General features: G+C 47.2%; 3 non-coding genes and 1 pseudogene across 3 annotated transcripts; all 4 read right to left on the bottom strand.

The window, feature by feature from the left end:
- Positions 1–400: 400 nt before the first annotated feature.
- LOC137080484 (U1 spliceosomal RNA) lies at positions 401–564 on the bottom strand. Its single transcript, XR_010906335.1, has one exon. It is a non-coding gene; the product is annotated as a U1 spliceosomal RNA (small nuclear RNA).
- Positions 565–1034: 470 nt separating this feature from the next.
- Positions 1035–1210, bottom strand: LOC137080110 (U2 spliceosomal RNA; annotated as a pseudogene).
- Positions 1211–7735: 6525 nt separating this feature from the next.
- Positions 7736–7899, bottom strand: LOC137080483 (U1 spliceosomal RNA). Its single transcript, XR_010906334.1, has one exon. It is a non-coding gene; the product is annotated as a U1 spliceosomal RNA (small nuclear RNA).
- A 6126-nt stretch (positions 7900–14025) lies between these two features.
- On the bottom strand, positions 14026–14189 carry LOC137080482 (U1 spliceosomal RNA). The gene has a single exon (XR_010906333.1). It is a non-coding gene; the product is annotated as a U1 spliceosomal RNA (small nuclear RNA).
- Between the last annotated feature and the right edge of the window lie 183 nt (positions 14190–14372).

The following is a 14372-nucleotide window of genomic DNA, read 5'->3' as shown; positions in this document are numbered from 1 at the left end:
TTAAAATGAAAAAGCAACAACATGAGAGCGGCTATAGGCGAACGTATGTCGCGTGCTTTTTCACAGCACGCGCACGAGACAGTCGTACCATACGACAGAAAACCTCCATCCGAACAACTTTGCCTTTGGGACCACTGCTGTCAATCAACTCGTCCGTTGAATATCAAAGTTTGTGGGAAAAACCACATTCGGCAAACCGGTCGCAGGTTTCGACAACCTCGATGAAAACAAACGCAGTTCAGTTCTCTGAACTCTCCGGGTCACTGGCTGACACAGCAGAAAGAGACAGAAACATAACAAAACTGGTGCAACTTCACCCTTTGGGGCAGTGGGCGGCGCCACAAGCGTCAAGAACCGCACGCTTTTTCCCTCCACGCTATCTGCTTTTAACCAGTGTGTACAGGGGAGAGCGCGAACGCAGTCCCCCACTACCATAAATTATGCAGTCGAGATTCCCACATTTGGGGAATTCGCAGGGGTCAGCACAACCGGAGTGCAATGGCCGAGCCTCGCCCTGGGTGAACCACCTTCCTGATCATGGTGTCTCCCCTGCCAGGTAAGTATGAGTTGCCTGGCCTCCAGGCAGAGGCGCCCTATCCCCCTTCGCCATCCTCAAACACGGTGACCTTCCCCTCCCCCAAGAAAAGGAAGGACGGGGCACCTTCCATTGCTTGACTGCTGCGTGCGTGCGTGCGTGACCTTGATTTGAATCAGGTGTCCCTAATCCATCCAACACAAACCCCTGATTCGACTCATCAGCTCGTTGGTAAAGACTCTCAAATAAGAGGGACATCAAAAAACGTGCTGTGACGGTGATGAGTCAGCCGGCCGGCAACCGACGCTTTTGTTCTTCTTTTTTCCCTATGCTCATATGACCGCAGCTTGCTGCTTTCTCTGTGGCACGGTCATCGTTGCGTCACCTCATCATCATTCTGTATGCGCTTCCTGCGTATTTCTGTATTCTCTGACAAAAAAAATTCCAGTGGTGTTGTTGGTTCTTCTATTAGTCACAACAATTCGCAGTCCCCAAAAAGGGGAAGCACACCGTTCCTGGAGGCACTGCAATACCAGATCGATGCGTGGAGTGGACGGAGCAAGCCCCGGTTCCGGCTCCATGTGCCAAAAATCAATTTAATATGCAGTCCCCGGATAGGGGACGTATCAGATATTAAACTGATAAGAACAGATTTTTTTTCTTTCGAAAAGTTTTATTGTTACATTTTTTCCATATTGATTTCAATTCATTTTCATGTTTATGCCACACATTTCTTTCTTCTTTAAAAAATAAAATAAACATACATGGTTACATCCATTAAAACACAAGTCACTTTTTTGTTAAAATCAGTTGATGTGTTGTGTAAAAGTCCTTGTATGTCAGTGTGGTGTTAAAAGAGGAATAAAATGAATGAAAACAATAAATATATTCATGATAAAACAGACTAAAACGTGACAATTAAAACTTCGTCTCTTGTACAGGATCAAGGGTGAGCCCCTACAAAACATGTCCATTCACTCCAGTTCTCCAGAACAGGCTCAAGGCTCCTCGCTTCCAGAGCCCAGCGGAGATCCCCTCTCCTCCGGCCCGCTGGCCCGCTGTTCCCGTAGCCAGAGTGGTGAGGGTGCATCTACGGGCGGCCAAGGTCGGTGGTGGCCGGGACCTTCTCGTGTGGCCTCGGCCCCCCCATCCGAATAACGACGTGCGGCCCACCCTGCAGCGCTGATCTTATCCTCTGCTCGCTCGCGTGGAGGGGGACCGTCACGCGTTTCCCCACCAGCAGGTTTCTGGTGACCCAGATGGCATCCTTTATCAGGTTAAGGGTGAGCCAGAGCGATGCAAATTCTTGTGTTGTTAGGGCTTTTAGGCCCTGACCCACCCCTAGGATGGCGAGCTTGTAATCCACCTGGGCCCCACCCGCTGGCAGGCACGGGAAAAACAGGGGGCCGGCCCTGGCCCACAGGTCCCGCGCAGCACCGCACTCCCAGAGCAGATGGTAGACGGTCTCCGGGGATTTACACCCGGACCGTGGGCAGGTGGGATTTTTGGCCATGCCTCTGGAGTGCATAACCGCCCTGACCGGGAGGATCTCATGAGCCACCATCCACGCCAAGTCCTTAAGCCTGTTCTGGAGAGCTGGGTGGGCAACGTTCCTCCAAACTTCTTTGGCCTCACTTGGCGTGAGGCCTGGAACTGGGCTCACCTTTTCTCGATCCTGCACAAGAGAGATAAGAGACTTATGGTTAGTTAAAATCGTCACATCTTCTGTTTCTAAAAAGTATTTCTTTAAAAATGTCTTGATAAAAATATACTCTTTTGGCAAGTTAAAAGACACTGGGGTTTTTAAATCAGTAGGTAAAATCTTTAGGCTTCTTAGGTAGGACCCCATCCAGAAACGAGCCATGGCCGCTGTCTTATTCTCTCTGGATGGGGTCAGCGCGTATCCGATGTGGAGGGCGGTAAAGCGGCTACCTAAAAACAAGTGGGGGTCAGGGAGGCCTTTCCCACCATTTTCCTTTCTTTTTTTAAAGACCTCCCTTTTCAGTCGTTCCCACTTGGACCCCCACAGGAAATAAAATACCGCCCTCTCCAGGTTGGCCAGGAATCTTCTTGGGGGACTAAAAACAGAACAGACAAGTAAAATCAGTGGTAAAATTATGGCTTTAAAAATTAAAACCTTCCCTTCCATTGTCATCTGTCTTAGTCCCCAAAAACCCAGTCTTTGCCTAACTTTCCCTAAGATGTCAGTCCAGTTTCCCCGTCCTCCACCCTCTCTGTCAAATTTTACACCTAAAACTTTCAAATCGTTGTCTTTAAAAACCAGATCCAGTCCACCTGTGTCGACGTCCCCCCACGGCCCGAAGAGCTGGGCCTCGGACTTGTTCCTATTGAGCTTGGCGCCCGAGGCCCGACCGTACCAGTCAGTCAAGTCCAATGCTCTTCGTACCGATAAAAGGTCAGTCGCTAAAAGGGTTATGTCGTCCATATATAAAACGCAGGTTGCTGTCAGTCCACCAGTCCCTGGGACGTCCAGTCCTTTAATCCATTTATCCCTTCTCAAGATTTGTGCCAGTGGCTCAATACAGGCCACATACAGAAGGGGAGATAAAGGACACCCCTGACGGACACCGCTGTGGATATTTACAGCTTTGGACAAATGCCCGTTAACCAAAATCCTGCTAACCAGACCATTGTAGAGCAGTCCCACCCAGGCTATAAACCTCCCTGGAAACCCCATTTTCTCCAGTACCTTAAAGAGGAACTGGTGCGAGATGCGGTCAAATGCTTTTTCAAAATCTAAATTTAGGACTACTAGCCGAATATTTCTGTCTCTCGCATAACAGATAGCATCTCTGATCAGTACCAGGCTGTCCGTGATCTTCCTTCCGGGCACAGCACATGCTTGATCCAGGTGAATTACGTCCTCTAAAACAGTCGACATGCGCATGGATAAAATTTTGCTAAAAATCTTACAATCAAAGTTTAAAAGAGTAATGGGTCGCCAGTTTTTTAAGTCAGTCTTGTCACCTTTTTTTAGCAAGAGTGAAACTATCCCTATTCTAAAACTGTCAGGAAGTCTGTCCAGAGTCTCAAATTCCTTAAAAACAGTCAGTAAGTCGTGTGCTAAAATATCCCAAAAAGTGGAGTAAAACTCTAGAGGAAGTCCATCTATTCCTGGGGACTTTCCTCGTTTAAAACTTTTAAGAGCTTTGTCCATCTCTAAAATGTTAAAATCTTGAGATAAAATAGCACATTTGTCTAATTTCTTTTCTAAAAACTCTAAAACTTCCTTTATCGCGTCATTGTGTACTTCTTTGGTATTGTATAATTGTTCATAAAATTCTTCAGTTTCTTTTAAAATCTCTTTTGTGCTGTGGGCTTCCCTCCCTCCACTTTTTAAAACAGTAATTGTCCCACCCTGTGAAATTATCTTTTTAAAAAAATACCTAGTACACTTTTCTCCTTCCTCTGTTTCCCTCTCCCTGCTCCTTAAAATGACACCTTTGCTTTGTATTTTGGATAAAACTGACATCTCATCTTTTACCATTTTAATATCTTCATTAAAATCAAACCCGTCATTTAAAAGATTAAAATACCTTTGTAGTCGTTTTTGCAGCCCCATCATGCGTCGTTTAAATCTATTCTTTTTGTCTCTGCCTGTCTTTCTAAAAAAAAGTCTTGTCCGTTCCTTCACCATCTCCCACCACTGTGCACGTGAGTCATAAAAGTCTTGGAGGGTCTGCCATTGGCTGAACTGCTCCCTATATTCTCTGACTACCTCCTCATCTTCTAAGAGGGAGCAGTTCAGCTTCCACAGACCTCCCCCTACTGTCACACCAGTGGGCAGTGAAAGAGTGCAAGATAGCATTAAGTGGTCTGAGAAGAAGAGTGGGGTCAATGTAGCATCGGTTGGCGGGAAATCTCTTGTAAATAGGTAGTCGATTCGAGAGGCTTTGGTGCCGTCACCACTGAACCAGGTGAAGCCCTCCTCTCTTTGATGCATTATTTTAAAACAGTCAACTAACCTAAAATCTCTAACTAAGCTTTGTAATAAAACCGATGTCTTATCAATCTTAAAATCATCTCCCACCCTCTTTCTGTCCTTCTTTGATAAAACACAGTTAAAATCCCCTGCTACCACTAAAGGAGCCCTACCTAGCATGTGGGGCTGCAGGTCTTCTAAAAACTCATACCTTTCATTTTTATCCGTAAAACCATATACATTTAAAACGTTAAAATCCTTACCTAAAAAAGTCAGATTTGCTAAAATTGCCCGCCCGTCCTTCACCACAGTGCTGCCCTTCACCAAGATATTCTTATTGTTAATTAAAATAGCAACACCATCATTTTTGTTAAAATTGGACCCGCTCCAAATGGAAGGTCCTGGGGTCCAGAGCTCCTCCCATTTCCTGTAATTTGGTAAAAACGGCAAACCACATTCTTGCAATAAAAACACATCTGACTTAAAATATTTTAAAAAGGATAAGACGCTCTGTGCTCGCATATTGCTCTTCACACTTCTCACATTAATTGTAGAGATAGTGAGAGCCATGAGCAGTATGGCTAAAAAGGTACAAGTCATTTAAAAGATAAAACAAGAGTGGACTACAAAGACAGAATTAAAATCATGTTACATCTTGTTGCACTTCTCTTTCCTTTTCCCCAGAAATACTGGAATCAGGAAGGCAAGTGCTTGGCGCCTCAGGAGCCACAGAGGGGAACTCTTGCCACTCCTTTGGCGACGATGTTCTTAGCTTTATGTGCAGAAAAGAGACTTCATTTGGAGATTCTGGGGGCCACATACGGTCTAGATCTTCCGAAGAGGAACTATCTAGCCGATGCGATGCCCTCAGCCTTTTCTCCTCTGTTTGAACCAGAGGAGATCTCGCAGACCTTTTCTGCACTTGAGCATTGGGGAGAGAACAATCAGTTCCACTCCCACTGTCCACAACACTCAGCTCCGGGACTGTTTCTAGGGAGGAAGCCGTTTCCTCCTCTTCCTCCTCCATTTTCTCTTTACTTTCTTCTTGAGGATTGGCTTCCTCCCCTCGTTCAACTGCTAAAATTGACTCCGCCCCTGTGGCCACCCCACTTCCTCCTTCCTGTCCAATCCCTGAGGCTGGCTGGGATATTGAATTTCCCGCCAAAACCTCAGGGCCCGCCTCCTCACTTGTTTGTACATTGGGTGGGGCGGCCATTTTGTTGTTTTTCAACTTGTTGGCAAAACTTTTAGGGCAATCTCTGTAGAGATGGGTTGATTCTCCACAGAGGTTACACTTTCTGCCATTTTGGCACTCTTCAAAGGTGTGTCCAATTTCTCTACACTTTCTGCATATTACTTCCTGACATGCCTCGGCGAGATGTCCAAGTTTGCCACATTTGCGGCAAAGCTTGGGCATCCCTTGGTAGTGGATGTAGCCTCTATTCTCGCCCAACACAATCATTGATGGTATTTGACTCAGACCATGGTAGCTGTTGGGATCTGCCCATTGTTTGATGGGCACTCTCCACGCACAGCTCCAGATACCGTCCTCATCTAAAACCTTGACTGGTGGTCCACGAATAGAGCAGTATCTTGCCAACCATACAACAATATCCTCTCCACTCACAGTTTCATTAAACATCCTGACAATCACCACTTTCAGTGAATTATCAGTTAGCTTTTCCACTGTGAACATGGAGAAATTGGCTTTACATGTTTCAAACCGAGACCAGAAAGTACTCAACAGAGAAGCAGATGTAAAACTCACATCAAAACCATGGTTCAGGGGCAGAGTCAATAAACAGTTTATGTCTGTAGCTTTAAAACCCAGAGTCTGTTGGATGTACTTCCTGGAAAAGTCCAGTCTGGACATGCCCTGGAGAGTACCATCCTCTTTTCTTTTAAATTTAAAACGCACACTGTGGTGCCTCCTCACGCCGGCACGAGCAGCCGACATGATGGAGGCACCAACAGCACGCTGCGGCTAAAATCAAGCAATAAAATAAGCAATAATTTAAATAAATAAACAAATAAATAAATAAATAATATAAAAACCTGCTTACCTTTAAAACCAAGTAGATTCCTCGAAGAACGAGTCGTCCCCTAAAAGCCGCTTGTCAATGTACCTCCTGAAGGCTGTATGTCCCGTGTGACAAGCAACACACGAGACAAAGGTCCAACAAGAGGCGATCGCTGTCTCTACCGTCAGACCAGACCACTTGATCTTAGCCAAAAGGCCGAGAAGCGATGACACAATGACGCAGCGGCAGGGGAGCCTGCAAAGGCGACGCCCATCTGGGAAGCGGTGAGGGGGGGAGGGTTGGCAAAGGCCTTACGTCGTAGAGACCTGAAACTTTGAGGGATGGTACTAGCCACTCGCTCTACAACATCACCAAGGCTGGCCCCCCGATGGGCCCGGCACGAAATGGCTCGTAGCTCCCAAACCGCACGCCGCAGAACCAAGTGTCTTATATCATCGGAATCCTTGGCTCGAGCCGAGCGAGACGCATGCCTCGGATTTGAAGGTTGCGCTGGCGAAATTTTCGGGTATTTGGGATTTTGTGAAAAACCTACTTTTGCACACTAGTCCTAGGTCTTTTGCCCGATCTGGCCCAAACCAGTGCAGAAAGATTCTCTGGAGTCTGACTGTCCGTCCAGATCGGAAAAAAAGTGGGAATTTCGATTCAGCTTGGCGGCGGCAGGCCGAAACCTACGGGCTGGGCGAGGCGGGGTCTGCTAGAACGGCTATAGCTCTTGGACGGAACGAGACAATTTCACCCAAGCCGGTACACCCGTGCACGGGCTCAGTCTGGGGTCAGGCGAGAAAGGACGCGGTGAATGGCCACCTAGTGGCGCTTTAAAATGAAAAAGCAACAACATGAGAGCGGCTATAGGCGAACGTATGTCGCGTGCTTTTTCACAGCACGCGCACGAGACAGTCGTACCATACGACAGAAAACCTCCATCCGAACAACTTTGCCTTTGGGACCACTGCTGTCAATCAACTCGTCCGTTGAATATCAAAGTTTGTGGGAAAAACCACATTCGGCAAACCGGTCGCAGGTTTCGACAACCTCGATGAAAACAAACGCAGTTCAGTTCTCTGAACTCTCCGGGTCACTGGCTGACACAGCAGAAAGAGACAGAAACATAACAAAACTGGTGCAACTTCACCCTTTGGGGCAGTGGGCGGCGCCACAAGCGTCAAGAACCGCACGCTTTTTCCCTCCACGCTATCTGCTTTTAACCAGTGTGTACAGGGGAGAGCGCGAACGCAGTCCCCCACTACCATAAATTATGCAGTCGAGATTCCCACATTTGGGGAATTCGCAGGGGTCAGCACAACCGGAGTGCAATGGCCGAGCCTCGCCCTGGGTGAACCACCTTCCTGATCATGGTGTCTCCCCTGCCAGGTAAGTATGAGTTGCCTGGCCTCCAGGCAGAGGCGCCCTATCCCCCTTCGCCATCCTCAAACACGGTGACCTTCCCCTCCCCCAAGAAAAGGAAGGACCGGGCACCTTCCATTGCTTGACTGCTGCGTGCGTGCGTGACCTTGAATTGAATCAGGTGTCCCTAATCCATCCAACACAAACCCCTGATTCGACTCATCAGCTTTCATCAGCATCAGTTTCTGGTGACCCAGATGGCATCCTTTATCAGGTTGAGGGTGAGCCAGAGCGAGGCAAATTCTTGCGATGTTTGGGCTTTGAGGCCCTGACCCACCCCCAGGATGGCGAGCTTGTAGTCCACCTGGGCCCCACCCGCTGGCAGGCTTGGGAAAAACAGGGGGCCGGCCCTGGCCCACAGGTCCCGCGCAGCACCGCACTCCCAGAGCAGATGGTGGACGGTCTCCGGGTGGTTGCACCCGGACCGTGGGCAGATGGAGTTTTTGGCCATGCCTCTGGAGTGCATAACCGCCCTGACCGGGAGGATCTCATGAGCCACCATCCACGATAAGTCCTTGTGTCTGTTCTGGAGAGCTGGGTGGGCTGCGTTCCTCCAAACGTCTTTGGCCTCACTTAGTGTGAGGCCTGGAACTGGACTCACCACTTCCCGGTCCTGCACAAGAGAGATGAGGGATTTGTGGTTAGTTAAAATGCTTGCATCATTTGTCTCTAAAAGGAATTTTTTTAAAAATTTCTTTATAAAACTGTACTCTTTTGGCAAATTAAAAGACACTGGGGTTTTCAGGTCGATTGATAAAATTTTTATGCTTCTTAGGTAGGACCCCATCCAGAAACGAGCCATGGCCGCTGTCTTATTCTCTCTGGATGGGGTCAGCGCATATCCGATGTGGAGGGCGGTAAAGCGGCTACCTAAAAACAAGTGGGGGTCCGGGAGGCCTTTTCCGCCATTTTCCTTTCTTTTTTTAAAGACCTCCCTTTTTACTCGTTCCCATTTGGACCCCCACAGGAAATAAAATACCGCCCTCTCCAGGTTGGCCAGGAATCGCCTTGGGGGACTAAAAACAGAAGAAACAAGTAAAATTAGTGGTAAAATTACAGCTTTAAAAACTAAAACCTTGCCTTCAATTGTCAGTTGTCTGAGTCCCCAAAACCCCAGTCTTTGCCTAACTTTCCCTAAGATGTCAGTCCAGTTTCCCCGTCCTCCACCCTCTCTGTCAAATTTTACTCCTAAAACTGTCAGGTCGTTGCCTTTAAAATCCAAATCCAGTCCGCCTGTGTCCACGTTTCCCCACGGCCCGAAGAGCTGGGCCTCGGACTTACTCCTGTTGAGCTTAGCGCCCGAGGCCCGACCGTACCAGTCAGTCAAGTCAAGTGCTCTTCGTACTGATAAAAGGTCAGTCGCTAAAAGGGTTACGTCGTCCATATATAAAACACAGGTTGCGGTCAGTCCACCAGTCCCTGGGACGTCCAGTCCTTTAATCCATTTATCCCTTCTCAAGATTTGTGCCAGTGGCTCAATGCAGGCCACATACAGTAGGGGAGATAAAGGACACCCCTGACGGACGCCGCTGTGAATGTTTACAGCTTTGGATAAATGCCCATTAACTGCAAATTTACTGACTAGACTGTTGTATAGCAGTCCCACCCAAGCTATAAACCTCCCTGGGAACCCCATTTTTTCCAGTACCTTAAAAAGGAACTGGTGCGAGATGCGGTCAAAAGCTTTTTCAAAATCTAAATTTAGGACTACTAGCCGAATGTTTCTGTCTCTCGCGTAACAGATGGCGTCTCTAATCAGTACCAGGCTGTCTGTGATCTTCCTACCGGGCACAGCGCATGCTTGATCCAGGTGGATTACGTCCTCTAAAACAGTTGACATGCGTGTAGCTAAAATCTTACTAAAAAGTTTACAATCAAAATTTAAAAGCGTGATTGGTCTCCAGTTCTTCAAGTCAGTCCTGTCTCCTTTTTTATATAAAAGCGAAACTATCCCTACTCTAAAGCTGTCCGGAAGTCTGTCGAGAGTCTCAAATTCTTTAAAAACTGTCAGTAAGTCATGTGCTAAAATGTCCCAGAAAGTCAAATAAAACTCCAAGGGAAGTCCATCCATTCCTGGGGACTTCCCTTTTTTAAAACTTTTGAGAGATTTATTTAATTCTAAAAGAGTAAAATCCTGGGCTAAAAGCACATTTGGACTCTTTATCTTTGTTTCTAAAAATTCTAAAACTTCATTTAAGATGCCATTGTGTACATTCTTTGGGCTGTATAAATCACTATAAAAAAGTTCTATTTCCCCTAAAATGTCCTCCATATTTTTTGCCTCCCTCCCTCTAAAAGTTTTTAAGATTGTTATTGAGCCTCCCCGTGAAATAGTCTTTTTAAAAAAATATCTTGTACACTTTTCTCCTTCTTCTATCTCTTTTTCTTTGCATCTTAAAATTACTCCCTTACTTTGAGTTTCGGATAAAACTGACATTTCTTTCTTTACTTCCTTTATTTCCTCCTTAAAATCCAATCCATTATTTAAAAGGTTAAAATATCTCTGCAGTCTTTTTTGCAGCCCCATCATGCGTCTTTTTTCTTTATTCTTTTTCTCCTTTCCTATTTTTCTAAAAAAATGTCCTGTCCTTTGTTTTACCATCTCCCACCACTGTGCTCGTGAGTCAAAAAAGTCTTGGAGGGTCTGCCATTGGCTGAACTGCTCCCTATACTCTCGAACCACTTCCTCATCTTTTAATAGGGAGCAGTTCAGCTTCCACAGCCCTCCCCCTACTGTCACACCCGTGGGTAGTGAAAGGGTGCAGGAGACCATCATGTGGTCAGTGAAGAAAAGGGGGGTCAATGTTGCATCGGTTGGCGGGCAGTCCCTTGTAAAAATATAGTCGATACGAGAGGCTCTGGCGCCATCACCACTGAACCAGGTGTAGCCCTCCTCTCTCTGATGCATTGTTTTAAAACAGTCGACTAACTTAAAATCTTTGACCAATTTATTTAATAAAACCGATGTCTTGTCGACCTTAAAATCTTCTCCTACCCTTTTCCTATCTTTTTTTGTTAAAACACAGTTAAAATCCCCTGCTACCACTAGGGGAGCCCTACCTAACATGTGGGGCTGCAAATCTTCTAAAAGCTTGTATCTGTCATTTTTACTTGTGTAACCATACAAATTTAAAACATTAAAATCCTTACCTAAAAAAGTCAGATTAACTAAAATTGCCCGCCCATCCCTCACCACAGTGCTGCCCTTCACCAAGATGTTGGGATTTTTTATTAAAATGGCCACACCGTCATTTCTGTTAAAATTGGAGCCACTCCAGATGGAGGGTCCTTTGGTCCACAGCTCTTCCCATTTTCTGTAATTGGTTAAAAAGGGCAGAGCACACTCTTGCAATAAATAGATGTCTGACTTAAAATTATTTAAACATGATAAAACACTCTGTGCTCGCAAAGTAGACCTCACACTTCTCACATTGATTGTAGTGAGGGCCATGAGCAGTATGGTTAAAAATACAAGCATTGATGAAAATAAAAACAGATAAAAAGACTACAGAAATTGCATTAAAATCATGTTACTTCTTGTTGCACCTGCCTTTCCTTTTCCCCAGATAAACTGGGGTCAGGAGGGCAAGTGCTCGCCGCCTCAGAATCCACAGAGGAAACCTCTTGTGGATCCTTTGGTGACGATGTTCTTAGCTTAAAGTGCAGAAAGGAGACTTCATTTGGAGAGTCTGCAGGCCACATACGGTTCAGATCTTCCGAAGAGGAACTATCTGGCCGATGCGATGCCCGCAGCCTTTTCTCCTCTGTTTGAAGCAGAGGAGATCTCGCAGACCTTTTCTGCACTTGAGCATTTGGGAGTGAACACTCGGTTTCACTCCCACTATCCACCCCACTAACCTCCGATACGGTGTAGAGGGAGGAAGCCGTTTCATCTTCCTCCTCCTCCATTTTGTCTTTGCTTTTTTCTTGTTGGGGAGTGGCTTCCTCCCCCTTTTCATTAACGAATTCTGACTCCGCCCCTGTGGCCGCCCCACTTCTTTCTTCTTGTCCAATCCCTGAGGCTGGCTGGGAATGTGAAATTCCCGCCAAAACCTCAGGGCCCGCCTCCTCCTCTCTTTGTTCTTTTGATTGTTCCTTTGGTGGGGCGGCCATTTTGTTCCCTTTCAACTTGTTGGCAAAACTTTTAGGGCAATCTCTGTAGAAATGGTTAGCATCTCCACAGAGATTACACCGTCTGCCATTGGTACATTCCTCAAAAATGTGACCAATTTCTCTGCACTTCCTACACACAATTTCTTGGCATGCCTCAGCGAGGTGTCCCATTTTCCCACATTTTCGGCACAATTTGGGCATTCCCTGATAATGAATGTAGCCGCGGTTCTCTCCCAGCACAATCATTGAGGGTAAATGACTCAGACCCTGGAATCCGCTTGGATCTTCCCACTGTTTAATGGGAACTCTCCAAGCGCAATTCCAGATGCCGTCTTCGTCAAGCACCTTGACTGGTGGACTTCGAACCGTGCAAAATCTACCCAGCCATACAGCAACATCATCTCCACTCACTGTTTCATTGAACATTCTAACAATCACTGTTTTAATAGAATTGTCAGAAAGTTTCTCAACATTGAACATGGAGAACTGGGTCTTGCAATGCTCAAATCGTTGCCAGAAATCTTGCAACAAGGAAGCAGATCTAAAACTGACATCGAAACCTTTGTTCAGGGGCAGAGTCATTAAACAATTTAAATCACTGGCATTAAAATTGAGGGTTTTTTGGATGAGCTTCCTGGAGAAGTCTAAACGAGACAACCCCAGGAGCTTACCCTCCACCTCTCTAAATAAAAATCGCACGCTGTGGTGCCTCCGCATGCCGGCACGAGCAGCCGACATGGTGGAGGCACCGACAGCCTAAAAAAAAACGTAAAAGAACAATAAATACAATAAATAGATAAAAGAATAAAAGTCTTACCTTAAAACTGCTAACCTGTAAAACCAGCAGGGTCACTCTCCCTCTAAAAAGTTGTACGGCTCGGGACACCAGAAGCTCTCGAGCCAGGAAACCTTAAAGAGGCGATCGCAGTCTCAACCGTTCGACAAGACACTTGATCTTAGCCAAAAGGCCGAGAAGCGATGACACAATGACGCAGCGACAGGGGAGCCTGCAAAGGCGACGCCCATCTGGGAAGCGGTGAGGGGGGGAGGGTTGGCAAAGGCCTTACGTCGTAGAGACCTGAAACTTTGAGGGATGGTACTAGCCACTCGCTCTACAACATCACCAAGGCTGGCCCCCCGATGGGCCCGGCACGAAATGGCTCGTAGCTCCCAAACCGCACGCCGCAGAACCAAGTGTCTTATATCATCGGAATCCTTGGCTCGAGCCGAGCGAGACGCATGCCTCGGATTCGAAGGTTGCGCTGGCGAAATTTTCGGGTATTTGGGATTTTGTGAAAAACCTACTTTTGCACACTAGTCCTAGGTCTTTTGCCCGATCTGGCCCAAACCAGTGCAGAAAGATTCTCTGGAGTCTGACTGTCCGTCCAGATCGGAAAAAAAGTGGGAATTTCGATTCAGCTTGGCGGCGGCAGGCCGAAACCTACGGGCTGGGCGAGGCGGGGTCTGCTAGAACGGCTATAGCTCTTGGACGGAACGAGACAATTTCACCCAAGCCGGTACACCCGTGCACGGGCTCAGTCTGGGGTCAGGCGAGAAAGGACGCGGTGAATGGCCACCTAGTGGCACTTTAAAATGAAAAAGCAACAACATGAGAGCGGCTATAGGCGAACGTATGTCGCGTGCTTTTTCACAGCACGCGCACGAGACAGTCGTACCATACGACAGAAAACCTCCATCCGAACAACTTTGCCTTTGGGACCACTGCTGTCAATCAACTCGTCCGTTGAATATCAAAGTTTGTGGGAAAAACCACATTCGGCAAACCGGTCGCAGGTTTCGACAACCTCGATGAAAACAAACGCAGTTCAGTTCTCTGAACTCTCCGGGTCACTGGCTGACACAGCAGAAAGAGACAGAAACATAACAAAACTGGTGCAACTTCACCCTTTGGGGCAGTGGGCGGCGCCACAAGCGTCAAGAACCGCACGCTTTTTCCCTCCACGCTATCTGCTTTTAACCAGTGTGTACAGGGGAGAGCGCGAACGCAGTCCCCCACTACCATAAATTATGCAGTCGAGATTCCCACATTTGGGGAATTCGCAGGGGTCAGCACAACCGGAGTGCAATGGCCGAGCCTCGCCCTGGGTGAACCACCTTCCTGATCATGGTGTCTCCCCTGCCAGGTAAGTATGAGTTGCCTGGCCTCCAGGCAGAGGCGCCCTATCCCCCTTCGCCATCCTCAAACACGGTGACCTTCCCCTCCCCCAAGAAAAGGAAGGACGGGGCACCTTCCATTGCTTGACTGCTGCGTGCGTGCGTGCGTGACCTTGATTTGAATCAGGTGTCCCTAATCCATCCAACACAAACCCCTGAT

The sequence above is a fragment of the Pseudorasbora parva genome, chromosome 6 (assembly GCF_024679245.1).
Source record: "Pseudorasbora parva isolate DD20220531a chromosome 6, ASM2467924v1, whole genome shotgun sequence".
Classification (NCBI taxonomy): domain Eukaryota; kingdom Metazoa; phylum Chordata; class Actinopteri; order Cypriniformes; family Gobionidae; genus Pseudorasbora; species Pseudorasbora parva.
The sequence above is the reverse complement of the archived record's forward strand: the minus strand, read 5'-3'. Positions and strand labels throughout refer to the sequence as shown.